This window comes from Pteropus alecto, unplaced genomic scaffold, assembly GCF_000325575.1.
Source record: "Pteropus alecto unplaced genomic scaffold, ASM32557v1 scaffold484, whole genome shotgun sequence".
In the NCBI taxonomy this organism is placed as follows: domain Eukaryota; kingdom Metazoa; phylum Chordata; class Mammalia; order Chiroptera; family Pteropodidae; genus Pteropus; species Pteropus alecto.
In genome coordinates this window covers 943,368-957,591 of record NW_006435778.1, presented here as the reverse complement: position 1 = coordinate 957,591, position 14,224 = coordinate 943,368, and the positions used below count along the sequence as shown (strand labels likewise).

The 14,224-nt window shown below is 48.1% G+C and overlaps 1 protein-coding gene across 12 annotated transcripts in view; it reads left to right on the top strand.

Annotated features, from left to right (window-relative positions):
- Positions 1-14,224, top strand: part of ERI3 (ERI1 exoribonuclease family member 3) — a 126,391-nt gene that overhangs the window by 43,394 nt on the left and 68,773 nt on the right. The window lies entirely within an intron of this gene.

The following is a 14,224-nucleotide window of genomic DNA, read 5'->3' as shown; positions in this document are numbered from 1 at the left end:
CCAGGACTCACTGCTCAGGACAGCCCTTCAGTTGCAGGGCTACATGTCATTGCCCTGGAAGGAGGGAGTTAAAAGAGGGTCTTTATTTTTTAACCAAATACATGGTGTTTATTATGCTAAATGCTTTAGAAATAGCAACTTATTTTATAACCGTAGGTACTCTTATTATTTCTATTTTACAGATGAGTAAATTAGGGCACAGAGAGGTTAAGTAACTTGCCCAAGAACACACAGAGTCAGGATTCAAATCCAGGCAACTTGGCTCCAGGGTTCTTTCTCTTAACCATTATACTGTGCTACCTTCTTGTCTGGGATACAAGGCCCTGATCATCCAACTGAGAGCCTAGTGGTAAGATGAAAGAGGGCTGCTTCTAAGAAGCTTCCCAAGTCACCAGCCTCTTCTTTCCTCCTTTGTCCTCATTGCTTTTTCTTCTTTGTCTCCTGATCCTGCCCAGTTATGGAAGACATAACTGGTTCCTTTGCTGGGTTGACACTTCTGCCTCTTGTCTATCCTCATGGATACCTGGCTTCAGACAGCCCCTAGAGGGTAGAGGTGGTGGGGGCACTGTTTGCTGAGGATTGATAGAATCGATACCTCTGTGTTCTTTGTGACTGAAGCCGGCAGTAAGCATTATGTGCGTGTGTGTGTGTGTGCGCGCGCGTATGCATGCGTGTGTACTTTTGAACATCGGGTGGCATGTTGGTTGGGGGTGGGGAGTAGTGGTTCTGGAGTGACATTTCCTACCAAATCAGGTATATCTTCTCACCAAGGGTCCTTTTTATGCCTTTTGGATGCTGGTTGTGGTGGTGAAGTTATGCATCTAGCTGGGTCTCAAGCCTGCAGTTGGATACCAACTCTCTAGGTGAGACAGGAAGAATAAGCCCAGCTCACATAAACACCCACACCTCATCTCTCCCCTCCCTGGGTCGCGTACACATACTGGTTGCACACCTCTGGGTTTGCACACATAGCTCCAGAGGATCTCTGCACTCCCAGATGACACTCATTTGTCAGGGAAAGCATACAGGCTGGGCAGACATGAATCAGGAGGGTTCCAGGAAGAAGGTGAGGAGGAGGAAGGCTGTCGTCCTTGTTCATGGTGTCTTGGGCAGCTTTGAGCACTCGAAACAGAGAAGGGGCTTATGTGGAGCTCTGCAGCATAGAAGCTGTTTGGGGTACGGCAGGATGCAGGCTGATACCCAGAGTTCTGGGGCTCATGTGGCCCAGTCAGAAGGCGCAGTTTTTCCGGGTAGCCTCCCAGGACTCATTTTCCCAGTAGTTTTTTCTCTTTGGTGTGTTCATGTCCCAGGCACCCATATTTTTTGGAATCTCCTGTGTTAACTGTGATTGGCATGTATGTATATGTGTATATGAAAGTTTTCTTGTGCATGATGTTGGGAACTATCTGGCTGGGCCTCCTGAGCATGGAGTCTGGCCTATTCTGGCCTGTGGTGCCAGTTCAGCACTTGGCATGGTGAGCCCTGGTAGGTTTTAGAGACTTGGGAGGCCCCCTTGAATATTTACAAGTAATGATGTGATGTAATCAAGAAGATGTAATCAAGAGGAGAGATTGGGTTGTGGAATCCAAGCATATGAAAGGAAACCAAATTTTAATGAGCACGTATGATATCTCATTCATTCCTAACTATCTTCTCTGATGGGAGGTAGTATCTCCCTTTTATAGATAAAAAAACAACAAAATTAAAAACTGAGGACCAAATTGGTAAAGGCACATAGCTAGACAAAATTGAATTCTAAGACCACGTAGCTTCCCAAAAAAAGGGGAGGGGGGTTGGGCAAACTCCGGACACTGGTTTGGGTTTGGATTGAAAGAGCCAGTGAAATTCTGAAAGAGCATGCAGGAAGAAGCAGATGTCAGGTGGCAGGGGTTGCGAGGAGAGCTCTGTGGCCACCTTTTAGAAGCAAGACTCCGCATAACTGCTGGGAAGGCTCTTAATTAAATGTGTAACAAAATAAAAACAGCCAGAGAGGAAACCTAAGTAGTGCTGCGTGACAGTGCACAGCTTATCAGTGTTCCTGCAACCTCTCATCAGGTGGCTCGTCAGAGCCGTCGCCTTTTTATGCGCCTGGTAAAGGCTGCTGATGAGCCTGACAAGGGTGGTGGTAAACTGACGCCCACAACTTGTTAGTGTGTGACTTCTTATTTTGACATCTATTTTCAGATTTAACTAAGTCTATGGAATTCAGAAAATATTTTCATTCCACACCCTAGTTTCCCAGAGCCATGGCTCCTCATTGCTGTCTTTCCCTCTCTCCCAAACCCCACTCTCCCCCCAACCAGCTTCACATCACTTTTGCTGGAAAGGGCCTGATTAGTGAGGCACTGAGAAATGGGAACTGAAGTGGCAGCAGAAATCCCACTGGAGAAAAGAAATCTGCTCCCATCCTGACAAAATCATTCTACGTCCATCTTTTGTCAAAGCTGGATGAGTTGATACTCTGGCTTTACGTGGGCTTTGATGCTATAGTCACAGATCCTGCTTAGGTGGGTTTTAATTTAGTAAGTGTGAGTTTAATTTTCTTTCTAAACTCTTAAGGTATGATGCTCGTTCTGGCTTTAGTCAGTTTGCCTTCCCTGCCTGACCTACCTTTGCTTTGCTTTTCTAGGTGTTTCTTGAAGTCCCTCAGGGGGTTAGTATTCTTCCACCAATTTTCTCTCTTCTCTCCTTACCCAGGCAGGAATGTCTCTGTAAAGGGGTTCCATCTTTGGCATGGTAGGAGGGTAGGCTGGTGCAAAATGAGGTGTGAGACTTGCACAGGTGCTGCCCTTGAAGAACTCAGATTTTAGCCTATAGCTTGAAGAAACAGATTCACCACCTGAACAGCAAAGTGGCTGAGAAGCTAGGCCAGAGCCTTTCCCAATTGTCTTTGGGTCTAAGGAGAGGGGCAGATTAGGAAGAAAGAAATATAGGGTAAGGGTAGAAAAGGAGGAGGGTAGGGAAGAGCTGACATAAGGGCTCTCAGTGCATCCTGGGAATAGGCCCTTTGGAGAGGATCAAGGTAATCGGACTCTGGGGTCCGGGGCCTGCTCAGGGTCTGTTGAGCTCAGCCTCAGTTCTAGAATAGGGTTTTCTTCCCATTAGAGGTTGAACGTGTACATGCTATGCTGCCTTCTATGTGAGGTGTGCGTCCTACACCCCTCTGTTCATACTCTGCAGATGTGAGTTTTAGAAAGTCTGGAGATCAAAAGCTATTTGCTCACATTACCCAGTACACAGTTTTCTTGAATCTTGGAGGGCATGTACTCGATAGGGACTGCTGAGGGTACCCTCAGGGCTGTAGTCAAGTGGCCAAGACTATTGAAGAGCAGAGACTGTAGTTGCCTGAAGTCCCATAGTGATGGAACCACACACCTGGGAGAAAACTGTGGGGTAGTGACTATCCTGTGTATGTGTGTGTTGCCAGGGGGTAGGATATAGACATAGCTCAAAGGCTAGGCCCTCTTGGCATCATTCAGCAGAGTTGACCACTTCATCCTTTTTAAAATGCTCTTTATCTTTGCTTTTCTTTTGTGTGTTTCCTTTTTCTCTGGCTTTTCCTTCACAGTGTCTTACAGATTCTTTTTTCTTAAATTTTGTGTTTCTTAAATATTGGTATTTCTTTGCTCTCTGTCCTATCTGTCTTGTCTTATTCTGTACACTCACACTTACCAGAGTGATCTCATCTTTTGCCGTAGCTTCAACTACATCTGTGTGCTTATGTCTTCTAATCTTTTTTTTGCAACTGAGAAATGGAAACTGACATGGCAGCAGACATCCCACTGGAGAAAAGACACTGCGCAATCTGCCCTCTGAACTCCAAGCCTTCATATCCAGCTACCTATTCTCTATCCCCACTTAGATGTCCACAGGCCCTTTAAAGCTCAGGGGTTATCTTTCTCCCAATACTAGACCTCTAGCGTTCACTCAGATAATGACTGATACCATCTACTCAGTAGTTCTGACAGAAACCTGAGAATCATCCTTGATTCCTTTCTCTAGCCACAACAGATTAATTGCCAAATACAGTTGATTCTTCCTCCCAAAGGCTTCTCAAAGTTGTTGCCTTCTTTCCATCTCCATTTCCACTGTCTTAGTTAAGGTCACCGTATTCTTCTTGGATTATTACAAAAGTCTTCTCCCTAGTCTCTGACTCCAGTTTTGTGTATTCTATTTCATTCTCATAATTGCAGCAGATTTTGTCATATCTCGCTTAACACCCTTCAGAGCTTCTCTTTGTCCTCAAGGTAAAGTCACACTGTTTATTGAGGCTTTCAAAGCTCTTGCTTACTTCTCTAGTCTCATCTCTGAATACCGTTTATGCGTCCCCCACCCCTGCTAGGTGCTCTAGCCACTTCTTAAGTATCCCTTTAACATCTTTCTCTAGGTGTCTTCCTGGAGAAAGTACATGGAGCACATGTACTTATTCATACATTAAATTGTATCGTAGCTGCTTCTACTTGTGTCTTTTACTAGATAGTGAGCATTGTTGTAACCCTAGGACAGTGCTAGACATGTAGTAGTTGTTCAGTAAATACTTATTGAATAAATGACCAGTAAGTGATGGAGTGGGCCTGTGGAATCCCTGGCAGAGGGCAGGTACTGGGTAGATTCAGGGAGAATGGAACAGAGAGAAAATCATGGGCCTTCCTGCACCAGCCAGAGTGTACGGGGTTAGAGAACTATGCTGCCTATGCCAAGAAGCTCCTGGATTTTCTCACTGTCAGCATTGCATTTTGGCCCCTCCGTGGTGGATACTGGATGAGATGTCCCTCAGGCCTGGACCATGGAAGAAGTTTGGTTCTAGGAGCAGTGTGAAGGGCTTTCTCTGAGAGATTTGTGCCTTTGGGAGGGAGGGCTGGGACTACTCTAGGAAAGTTTACATCAGACAATAAAGATAGCCACCATTTATTGAGTACGCCTTACAAACCAGGAGTTCTCCTGTGCTATTTATATATTATCTCATTTAATCCTTACCACAACCCTACAAGTTTTTTTATTACCATTTTTTAAACAAATGAGGAAACGAGGGGTGGGGGAGCTCAGAGAGGTAGGTAATTTGTCAAGGGCATACAACCAGTTTGTGGCAGAACAGGAATTTGAACCTTCGCATTCTGACTTTAGAACCCATGTGTTGAACCACTGTGCCATCTGACCATCTGCTCTGTCTTCCTTCATGACCTGTGGCTTTGTTATTGATGGGAATGCTGTTCCTCCTGTCCTTTGTTTGCAGTGAGTGGCAGAGCCTTGGGATGTCTTCTGATATCTTGGCTGGTCTGGTGGAGGTCTGGACTTTTACGTTCATTTGATGTCAGGGCATAGTTGGCCAGGAGGTGTGGTGGGGGATGATTTAGGACTGTCAAGGAGAGCCTCCTTGCAGAGTGACAAATGAATGAATCCTCATATCTGTTTTAAAGAAACCATTGCCTGTATCGCTTTGGGTACCTCTGTCCCATAGTATGTTTGAAGATATGTGGGGCATCTCATTGTGTCACTAAGCCCTTAAGAGCTTTGGCCCTTGCCCATGCGTGTGCCAGTGAGTCCCAGCACTGAGCTGCATCACCTTTGATTAGCAGCCTGCTGGGGTAAGGGGCTTGAGTAAGAACTCCCTGGCAGTACTGACTTGTCTCATTTCCTGATACTTTTATCTGTCACTGCAAGTGCTTGGGTTCTCCTCTTGAACTAATTAAGTTTGCATGTGTTTAGACACATTGCCAAATAGGGCTTAGCAAAGCGGAACTGAGCTACATCTCTTTCTGAGTAGAGAAGGAAGAGTATATGGATGCTCCCCCACGAGTGCCTGGCAGAAGCATGGATGCTATGGAGTGGGTGTGTGTATAGACGATAGGCATTCTGCCCTGGCCCTCCCAAGGACATAGCAGGTCTGCAAAGCAACCTTCGGATTGGCTGGTAGGAGCAGGTAAGGCCTAATTAGTGAATTGGGCATTCTAAGAGAGCAGAGGCTGGATAGAGGGCAGGCTCTGAAGTATGCTTTTTCTCCCAAGCACAAGCAAAACAATGTCAAGCTTAGTGGGATGTTTATGGGGAGTTTGTAGGGCTGTGTGCTGTTTGCTGCCCCGCCCCGAACCTACCTAGGCCTAAAGCCACCAGTGTGACTAGCAGAGTGCAGGTGATCTTTCTAGGGCTGTGAGAAGTACATTGGAAACACAGACAACTGATGGCCCAAGTTTTCCTTTTTGCATAGCAGACTCCAGTTCCCCAACTCAGTCTCGTGATCCCTGTGAGGTGGAGTCATGAGGGAGATTGAGAGGAGGAGAGTTGTATTGACCTGAATCTCCCCACACCAGAGGTGGGGTTCAGCCCAGTGGCTCATCATAAGGAGGTGATGGCTGACAGCATGTTTTCGTGTCACACTGATGCCTGCCTGCCTTTTCCCTTGTGCTGGGTGGCCTGAGGCCTGAGATACCCTATGGCAGAACATACCTGGATCCTGTCCAGACAGCAGATATGGGGGCATTACTACATTGTGGACTCCTTCTCTGACATAGGGAGTAAGGATATTTTCTACAGAAAGCAGAAGAGCCAACTGACAACTATGGTCAAGGCCTTGGTCCCATAGCTCTGAGGCCAGTGGGTCAGCTTCCTGGTCATAAAGAGTTTCACTCAGGCCAGGCTTCCAGTGTACAAGAAGTATGTATAGGGGGTGAGGAGAGGGTTCTGGAGGTTGTATAGGAATTCTGGGCCTTCAAGCTGCAGCCAAAGCCCAGAGAGAACAAGAACCAGATCTTCTGCCCTCCCTTCAGCTTCCCTAGCGCTTCGCATTCTGACTTTAGAACCCATGTGTTGAACCACTGTGCCATCTGACCATCTGCTCTGTCTTCCTTCATGACCTGTGGCTTTGTTATTGATGGGAATGCTGTTCCTCCTGTCCTTTGTTTGCAGTGAGTGGCAGAGCCTTGGGATGTCTTCTGATATCTTGGCTGGTCTGGTGGAGGTCTGGACTTTTACGTTCATTTGATGTCAGGGCATAGTTGGCCAGGAGGTGTGGTGGGGGATGATTTAGGACTGTCAAGGAGAGCCTCCTTGCAGAGTGACAAATGAATGAATCCTCATATCTGTTTTAAGGAAACCATTGCCTGTATCGCTTTGGGTACCTCTGTCCCATAGTATGTTTGAAGATATGTGGGGCATCTCATTGTGTCACTAAGCCCTTAAGAGCTTTGGCCCTTGCCCATGCGTGTGCCAGTGAGTCCCAGCACTGAGCTGCATCACCTTTGATTAGCAGCCTGCTGGGGTAAGGGGCTTGAGTAAGAACTCCCTGGCAGTACTGACTTGTCTCATTTCCTGATACTTTTATCTGTCACTGCAAGCGCTTGGGTTCTCCTCTTGAACTAATTAAGTTTGCATGTGTTTAGACACATTGCCAAATAGGGCTTAGCAAAGCGGAACTGAGCTACATCTCTTTCTGAGTAGAGAAGGAAGAGTATATGGATGCTCCCCCACGAGTGCCTGGCAGAAGCATGGATGCTATGGAGTGGGTGTGTGTATAGACGATAGGCATTCTGCCCTGGCCCTCCCAAGGACATAGCAGGTCTGCAAAGCAACCTTCGGATTGGCTGGTAGGAGCAGGTAAGGCCTAATTAGTGAATTGGGCATTCTGAGAGAGCAGAGGCTGGATAGAGGGCAGGCTCTGAAGTATGCTTTTTATCCCAAGCACAAGCAAAACAATGTCAAGTTTAGTGGGATGTTTATGGGGAGTTTGTAGGGCTGTGTGCTGTTTGCTGCCCCGCCCCGCCCCGAACCTACCTAGGCCTAAAGCCACCAGTGTGACTAGCAGAGTGCAGGTGATCTTTCTAGGGCTGTGAGAAGTACATTGGAAACACAGACAACTGATGGCCCAAGTTTTCCTTTTTGCATAGCAGACTCCAGTTCCCCAACTCAGTCTCGTGATCCCTGTGAGGTGGAGTCATGAGGGAGATTGAGAGGAGGAGAGTTGTATTGACCTGAATCTCCCCACACCAGAGGTGGGGTTCAGCCCAGTGGCTCATCATAAGGAGGTGATGGCTGACAGCATGTTTTCGTGTCACACTGATGCCTGCCTGCCTTTTCCCTTGTGCTGGGTGGCCTGAGGCCTGAGATACCCTATGGCAGAACATACCTGGATCCTGTCCAGACAGCAGATATGGGGGCATTACTACATTGTGGACTCCTTCTCTGACATAGGGAGTAAGGATATTTTCTACAGAAAGCAGAAGAGCCAACTGACAACTATGGTCAAGGCCTTGGTCCCATAGCTCTGAGGCCAGTGGGTCAGCTTCCTGGTCATAAAGAGTTTCACTCAGGCCAGGCTTCCAGTGTACAAGAAGTATGTATAGGGGGTGAGGAGAGGGTTCTGGAGGTTGTATAGGAATTCTGGGCCTTCAAGCTGCAGCCAAAGCCCAGAGAGAACAAGAACCAGATCTTCTGCCCTCCCTTCAGCTTCCCTAGAGCCCACTCGTCAGCAGAGGTGCATTGGGTTAGCCCCAAGAAGGCAGCTTGAGTTGATGGGGTCATGTTTCAGCTGCAGCTAATCCAAGTCACTCGATATAAATCTGTCTCTGCTGCTTCTCCCCTCCCTCCCATCCCCAACCCACAGACAGGGAAATGAATCCCGGCCCTCGCCCTGAATACATCGTGGCAGGCCTGCCTCTAATGAGAGAGGGCCATTCATTGTGGGGTGAAGCTCCCTGCAGAGCCTGGGATGCCATTAATTAAAGAAGAGCCACCTGAAGCCAGTCGTGCGGTGCAGCCTGCCACGCTCAGATGGAGTGGTGGTGGGGTAGCCTCGTTAGCCTGATAGCTCCTTGGGCGGAGAGTTCTTGGGTTTGGAGGAGCGAGGAGGCACCCTGCTTTCACCTGAGAGCTCACATGCCTCTGGGGCCAGCATCCTCACAAACACTGGAGAGATTCCTCCTGCATATTTCCTGGGGTCTAGCATTGGCATAAAGGGCCTCCTGATTGCGAGCTTGGCCAGGAACTATTCATTTCCTATGGGCAGGCCCTAGGGCAAGAGCAGGTTTCTGTGGAGACTGAGCAGGCTCCTGTTTCCCCTACCTGTGCCTCCTTTTCCACTCCTCTCCATGTGGTCTTGGAGCTGCAGGTCAACAGGCAGCTCAGCCTGCATCCTTCCCTCAGAGCCTGAGTTTGTGGAAGTTGGTCTGCTCTGGAAGGACTCGGGGCCTAGAGGGGCCCTGGGGGAGATGCTTGTTGTCTCCTTAGCAGACAGAGCCTCTGGTGTCAATTTCTGGGCACTTCTAGGCTAAAGGGTAGGACTCTAGTAGCAGCCTCATCTTGGTGATTATAGGAACCCCTGGAATGGAAGTTTTGCTCAGTTAAAATCCTGATAAAAGATAAAGATATTTATGTAGTAATCAGGCTTTGAGATATTTTGGTATTGGGAGCCTCATGCTTTGGTCTGCTTCAGAGCTGCTGACTGGATGGCTCTTTACTGCTTAGCTGGTCCCCAGGCAAGTGTTTCTGCCTAGGTTCTAGTCCCTGGACTTACAGATGGAGCGCCCCTTGACTATCTGTGAGGGTGTTATTGCCTCCTTGCTGGCAAGAGGGGGGCCGTAGGTACTGAGACCTTTGCTGCCAGAGTTGGGATAGCTCACCCAGTCTCTGCCTGGCTTGTCAGGAAGACAGATTGGTCTTGCGTCTGTTTCTTTTTAAGGAAATTTTTAGAAGTGGTTCTGTGATCTGTGGCAGAATTTGATAGGCTGCTTCAGAGAGCCTAAGAACCAGCTGGGGATCTGATCCATCTCTGCTTATTAGAGCTCACCTGGTGTGGAATAGAGACTGCACAGGGCTTCCTACTAGGCCATGACACTTAGGACTTGGGCTATACTCCTTTGTGTTTTTGAATGTTTTTGGATATTCCGAGGCCTTGGTCACTTACTTGGGCCCTCTGTCCTCTGGCAGATAGAGAGTAAAGGCTGAAGGGCTTGTGCCGTGAACTCAAGGAGGAGCCACTGTTGCTCCTGGAAATTTTTTTTTTCCTTTGGATTAGATATTTTTACGCTTTTTTAAAACTCTTTGTGTGACTCTTGAGAGAGAACTTTTATTTTCCATCTGTTTTAGAAATCGAGGTATAAAATAGATACAGTAGGGTGCACACAGTATACAAATGTAAAGTGTACAGCTCGTTATATTTTCGTACAAGTATATGCCTAGGTAACCACCAACCAGATCAGGATAAAGAACATTTTCCATCCTCCCGGAAAGTTTCTTTGTGCCCCACCCCAGTCGGTAACGCCCTCTCCCTGACACTGTTCTGACTTATATTACTTTTTATTTATTTAGTTTTGCTTGTTCTTGACATTCATACAAATGGAATCATACAAGATGTACTCTTCTGTGTCTGACTTTCTTTGCTCAGCATAACATACAAGAGATTCATCCATGTTGTTTTATTGCTGTGTAATATTTCATTAAGTTACTTGCTATACTGCAGTTTATTCTTTTGTTGAACTACCTACCTTCTTTAGCCTTTCAATACATATTTGTTGAATGAGTATGTGGATGTTCAATCTGATATGAGAACCCCTCTAGGCTTATCAGCTTGTCCCAATCCCCTTCATCTTTTAAAACGTAATTCCAGCCTCTTGGACACTTGTTCTTTCCTGTCTCTTCTGGAATCCGCACTGTCTTCCTTCTTCTCTGAACTCCTGTGATAGGGAAAGGCTTGCCCCAGGCCTCTGGAAGTGGGCTTTGAGATATACTGACTCATTTATTCTTTCAGAAGATGTTTTTTGAATACTCATTATATGCCTTGCACTGTTCTAGGTATTGAGGTTATAACAGTGAACAAAGAGCTAAAACTTCCAAAACATCCTCCTTTCAATGGAGTTTACATTTCAGTGAATGCAGCTAGCACTGCCTTTTGCCTTTTGGACCCCAGGGCCAGTCTTGTCCAGGTTCCTCTGTCCTGTGAGATTTTGCAGGAACTAGGTGGCAGTGGCACTTGCCACCTTGACAGGGCCTCTAGGGCTTGTGGGCTTTGGTCTCCCTTGTCTGCTGCTGCTACCTGGCAGTGAAAGGGTTTCTCAGTATTGGTGCTTCCCTCCCACTACCCAGCAGTCTGATTCCCTCTGTGAAAGGAGAGAATTAATCTCCAACTTTCCACGCCTGTGAGTGAGCGACCTCTGTTTTGTCAGCGCTTGCCAATCTGTCCTCTAATTCCCAGCCAGGGTAATGGAAACATTACTTTGTCCTAAAGCAAAGCACCAGTTCTCCAAGTGTGGATGCTGTGATTCAGACACTGGGAACGAGAGGACAACGCTGTGGGGATCTCCTTGCAGATGTGCAGGCACCTGGAGGCTATAGGGGCGTTGGCACCTGTGCAGCTTTGATCCTGAATTGTGGCTGGCAGATTCAAGGAAGGAAGGTGCCCTGCCATCATGTTCTCCCTAACCACCATCCATGCCAGCGGGGCGGCTGCTTCAGTGCGCTCTGAAATAGATTTCTTTTGTCAGGCTCCTAAGAGCACATGAGAGGCTGTGAACACCCCAGTGAGGAAGTCAGGGAGCAGGAGTCTTGGAAGGTGAAGGCCAGGGAACTCAAGGCTTTGGCTGGCATAGTGGCCCATGGCTCAGTAATCCATGGACTCTGGGGCTTAGCTCTGTAGGTCTTTGAGAAGGTGGCCGTGAGTGGGTGGGATCAATTCTCAGTGTCCCTGGCTAAAGGGTGACACGACTCAGACTTGTTAGTTCCGTAAAACTGTTTCTTCCAAAGCCCTCAAGGATGTTGGTTTGGGAAAGAAAGCCAGCCAGCCCAGAGAATCCCGAGAGCCTGACAGGCCTTTTTCTCCGCGATTCTTTCTTGCAGGCAGCCTGAGGCAGCCTGTCTCTTTGTTAACAGAGTGACAGCAATGTGACACCATGGAAATAATTACTAACAAATCACGGTGCTGACTGCAAACAGCTCTCTGTCTTCAGAGGCATGTCAGGGTGCATTAGAGCAGGACTGGAGGAGCAGCAATGTGGGGGCTGAGGCATAGCCCGCACTCAGACACTCTCCACTTCTTCCCCCACCCTGACCCCTTTCTGCTCTGACTTTCCTGCTTTTTCCCACTAGGTCAGCTACGGGACCAGCTGGATAAGTGGCATGTGGCTAGTCCTGCTTCCTCTGGAAAGGTAGCTAGGACTCCCGTCTTTACTAGAGAACACCTGGGTAGTGATAAGATCCAGGAGTTTTTCCATTACAGGACCCCCAAAAGGCAGCAGCATGCCCTGTTTCTGATTACTCTCTGCCAGTTAGGACCAGCTTTATCTGCCAGTGGTTTTAGGGTGACAGTATTTGCTCCAGTGTGACCCAGAATGTAGGAGAAGCCTTGCATCTCGATGTTGGCTCAGCTCCCTTCCCCCACCAGTCCTGGTTTCTTCTTCAATTGCCATAGTTAATTTTTGGTAAGTCGACTTTGTCCATTCCCTCTTGGTTAGCAGAGTGATTGCTTTGACTGTCAAGGCTGTAAATAATGTTCTGGTGTGTGTGGCTGGAGGCAGCCGTGCGGGGTGGGGAAAGGAGTGGAAGGAGGAGCAGCACTCCGATGGCTCCCTCGCTCGCCTCCCCCCCTCATACAATATTTATCCAGGGATGGGAGTCAGATGCAACGACCTCAGGGGTCACCCAGTTAAATAGCTTCTGAACCTCCCTGCATTCTAATTGCTGCAGTTGTCCTTTGCTCTGGAGACTTCTCCTCCCCATTGTCTGCTGAGGCACACACTAATGGCTGTGCTCCCTGGCCCTGCTGGGAGGCCTGTGTGTATGGGGTGGGGGTGGAGGGCTCATTGCTATCCTCCTTTCCCCAGGGATAAGGGAATCTAGGGCCTATTAACAAGTGGCTTTAGCTAGCAGGAGCACAATCCCCTGCCTACCCACTACCCCCTCCCCAAAGCTGGCCAGAGAAGGAGGTCCAGACAGTGGGCTTGGTTGATGGGGCTAAGGGGCTTCACCCATTTCCAGGCCTAGCGATTCCTCTACAGGGGGCAGACCCTGGAGCACACAATTGAGGAGCATCATCCTGTGCTCCCATGGTCCCACATACAGGGTTTAGAAAGTTCTAATGAATGACATTTCCTTTTGGAATATGCTATATTTTGCCCAAAGATTGGCTAGATGTAAAAGTCTCTTTGGTCCCCTGGAGGTCGACTTAGGTGATTGACGATGGTAGCAGGTGTGCCCCATTTGTTGATTTAAGAGTGTGTGTTCCACACATCTTCGCTAGGACCTGCTTGTAAATGTCATTTGCCCCCCACTGCAGCTCCTCTCTCGCAAGGAATGCTGTTGGAAACTGCCACTGGAGGCGCTAACAACTGCGTATCCTGGAAGCACTGGCATTCTAGCAGTAGCCTGAAGTTAGCCCCTGTTGAGAGCTGCTCTGGGTCCAGTAAGGACTGTGCTGGGGACTGTAGGGACCGTCAGGTGATCAGGACAGAAGGAGCAGCACATGCATAACTAATTACAGGCTAAACGAGATAGACTGTGAGAATGCTATGCAAAAGAAACAAAACGAATGCCGTGAGAACCCAGAGGAGCACAGTAGAGAGACTGAGTGGGTAGTATTATTTTTAGCAGTAAACTTTAAAAATATATATATTAAAGAAAGCCCAATACTACAAAATTTCCAAAAGTTGAGCTGTTCTGGTTGAAGCTGGGACAAGGGCCAGCCTATTCTTTCTCCTCCCCCAGTTCACAAAGTAGCCTGGTGCCCCACTAGAACCCTAGAGCTCCATGGAGCACAGTTTAAAAACCACTAGCCTATTCTAATGCCCACCCAAAAGTGTGACTCTGTGTAGGCCACGTGCTCACACATCTTGAAGGATTGAGGAGTGATGGGATCAGGGCAGAGGAGATCAGCCAGGAGGTCAGGGGAACAAGTGTGTTCTTGAGTGTATTGGGGCAGAGGTCACATGCATCCCAGATCCTGAACACTGCAGGATGCCTCTCCGCAGAGCCTCCAGAGGGCATTGTAGGCCACACAAAGGCAGCCCAGGCAAAGGGTCAAGATGGCCACAGGCCAGTGGAGACCGAGGTAGGGAATGAGTGAGGTATCTTGGAGACAGTAAACTGCTAAGGTGCTCCTGATTTTCCTGGCCGAAAAGAGAAAAGTTCATCAGCTGAGACACTGACCAAAGTGCCCTGGAAACCCCCCTGTCACCCGCTCACTCTCCTTTCCCTTCCCCACTTCCTGCTGTCTCCTGGGGCCTCTACCATTTCCAGGGCAAGA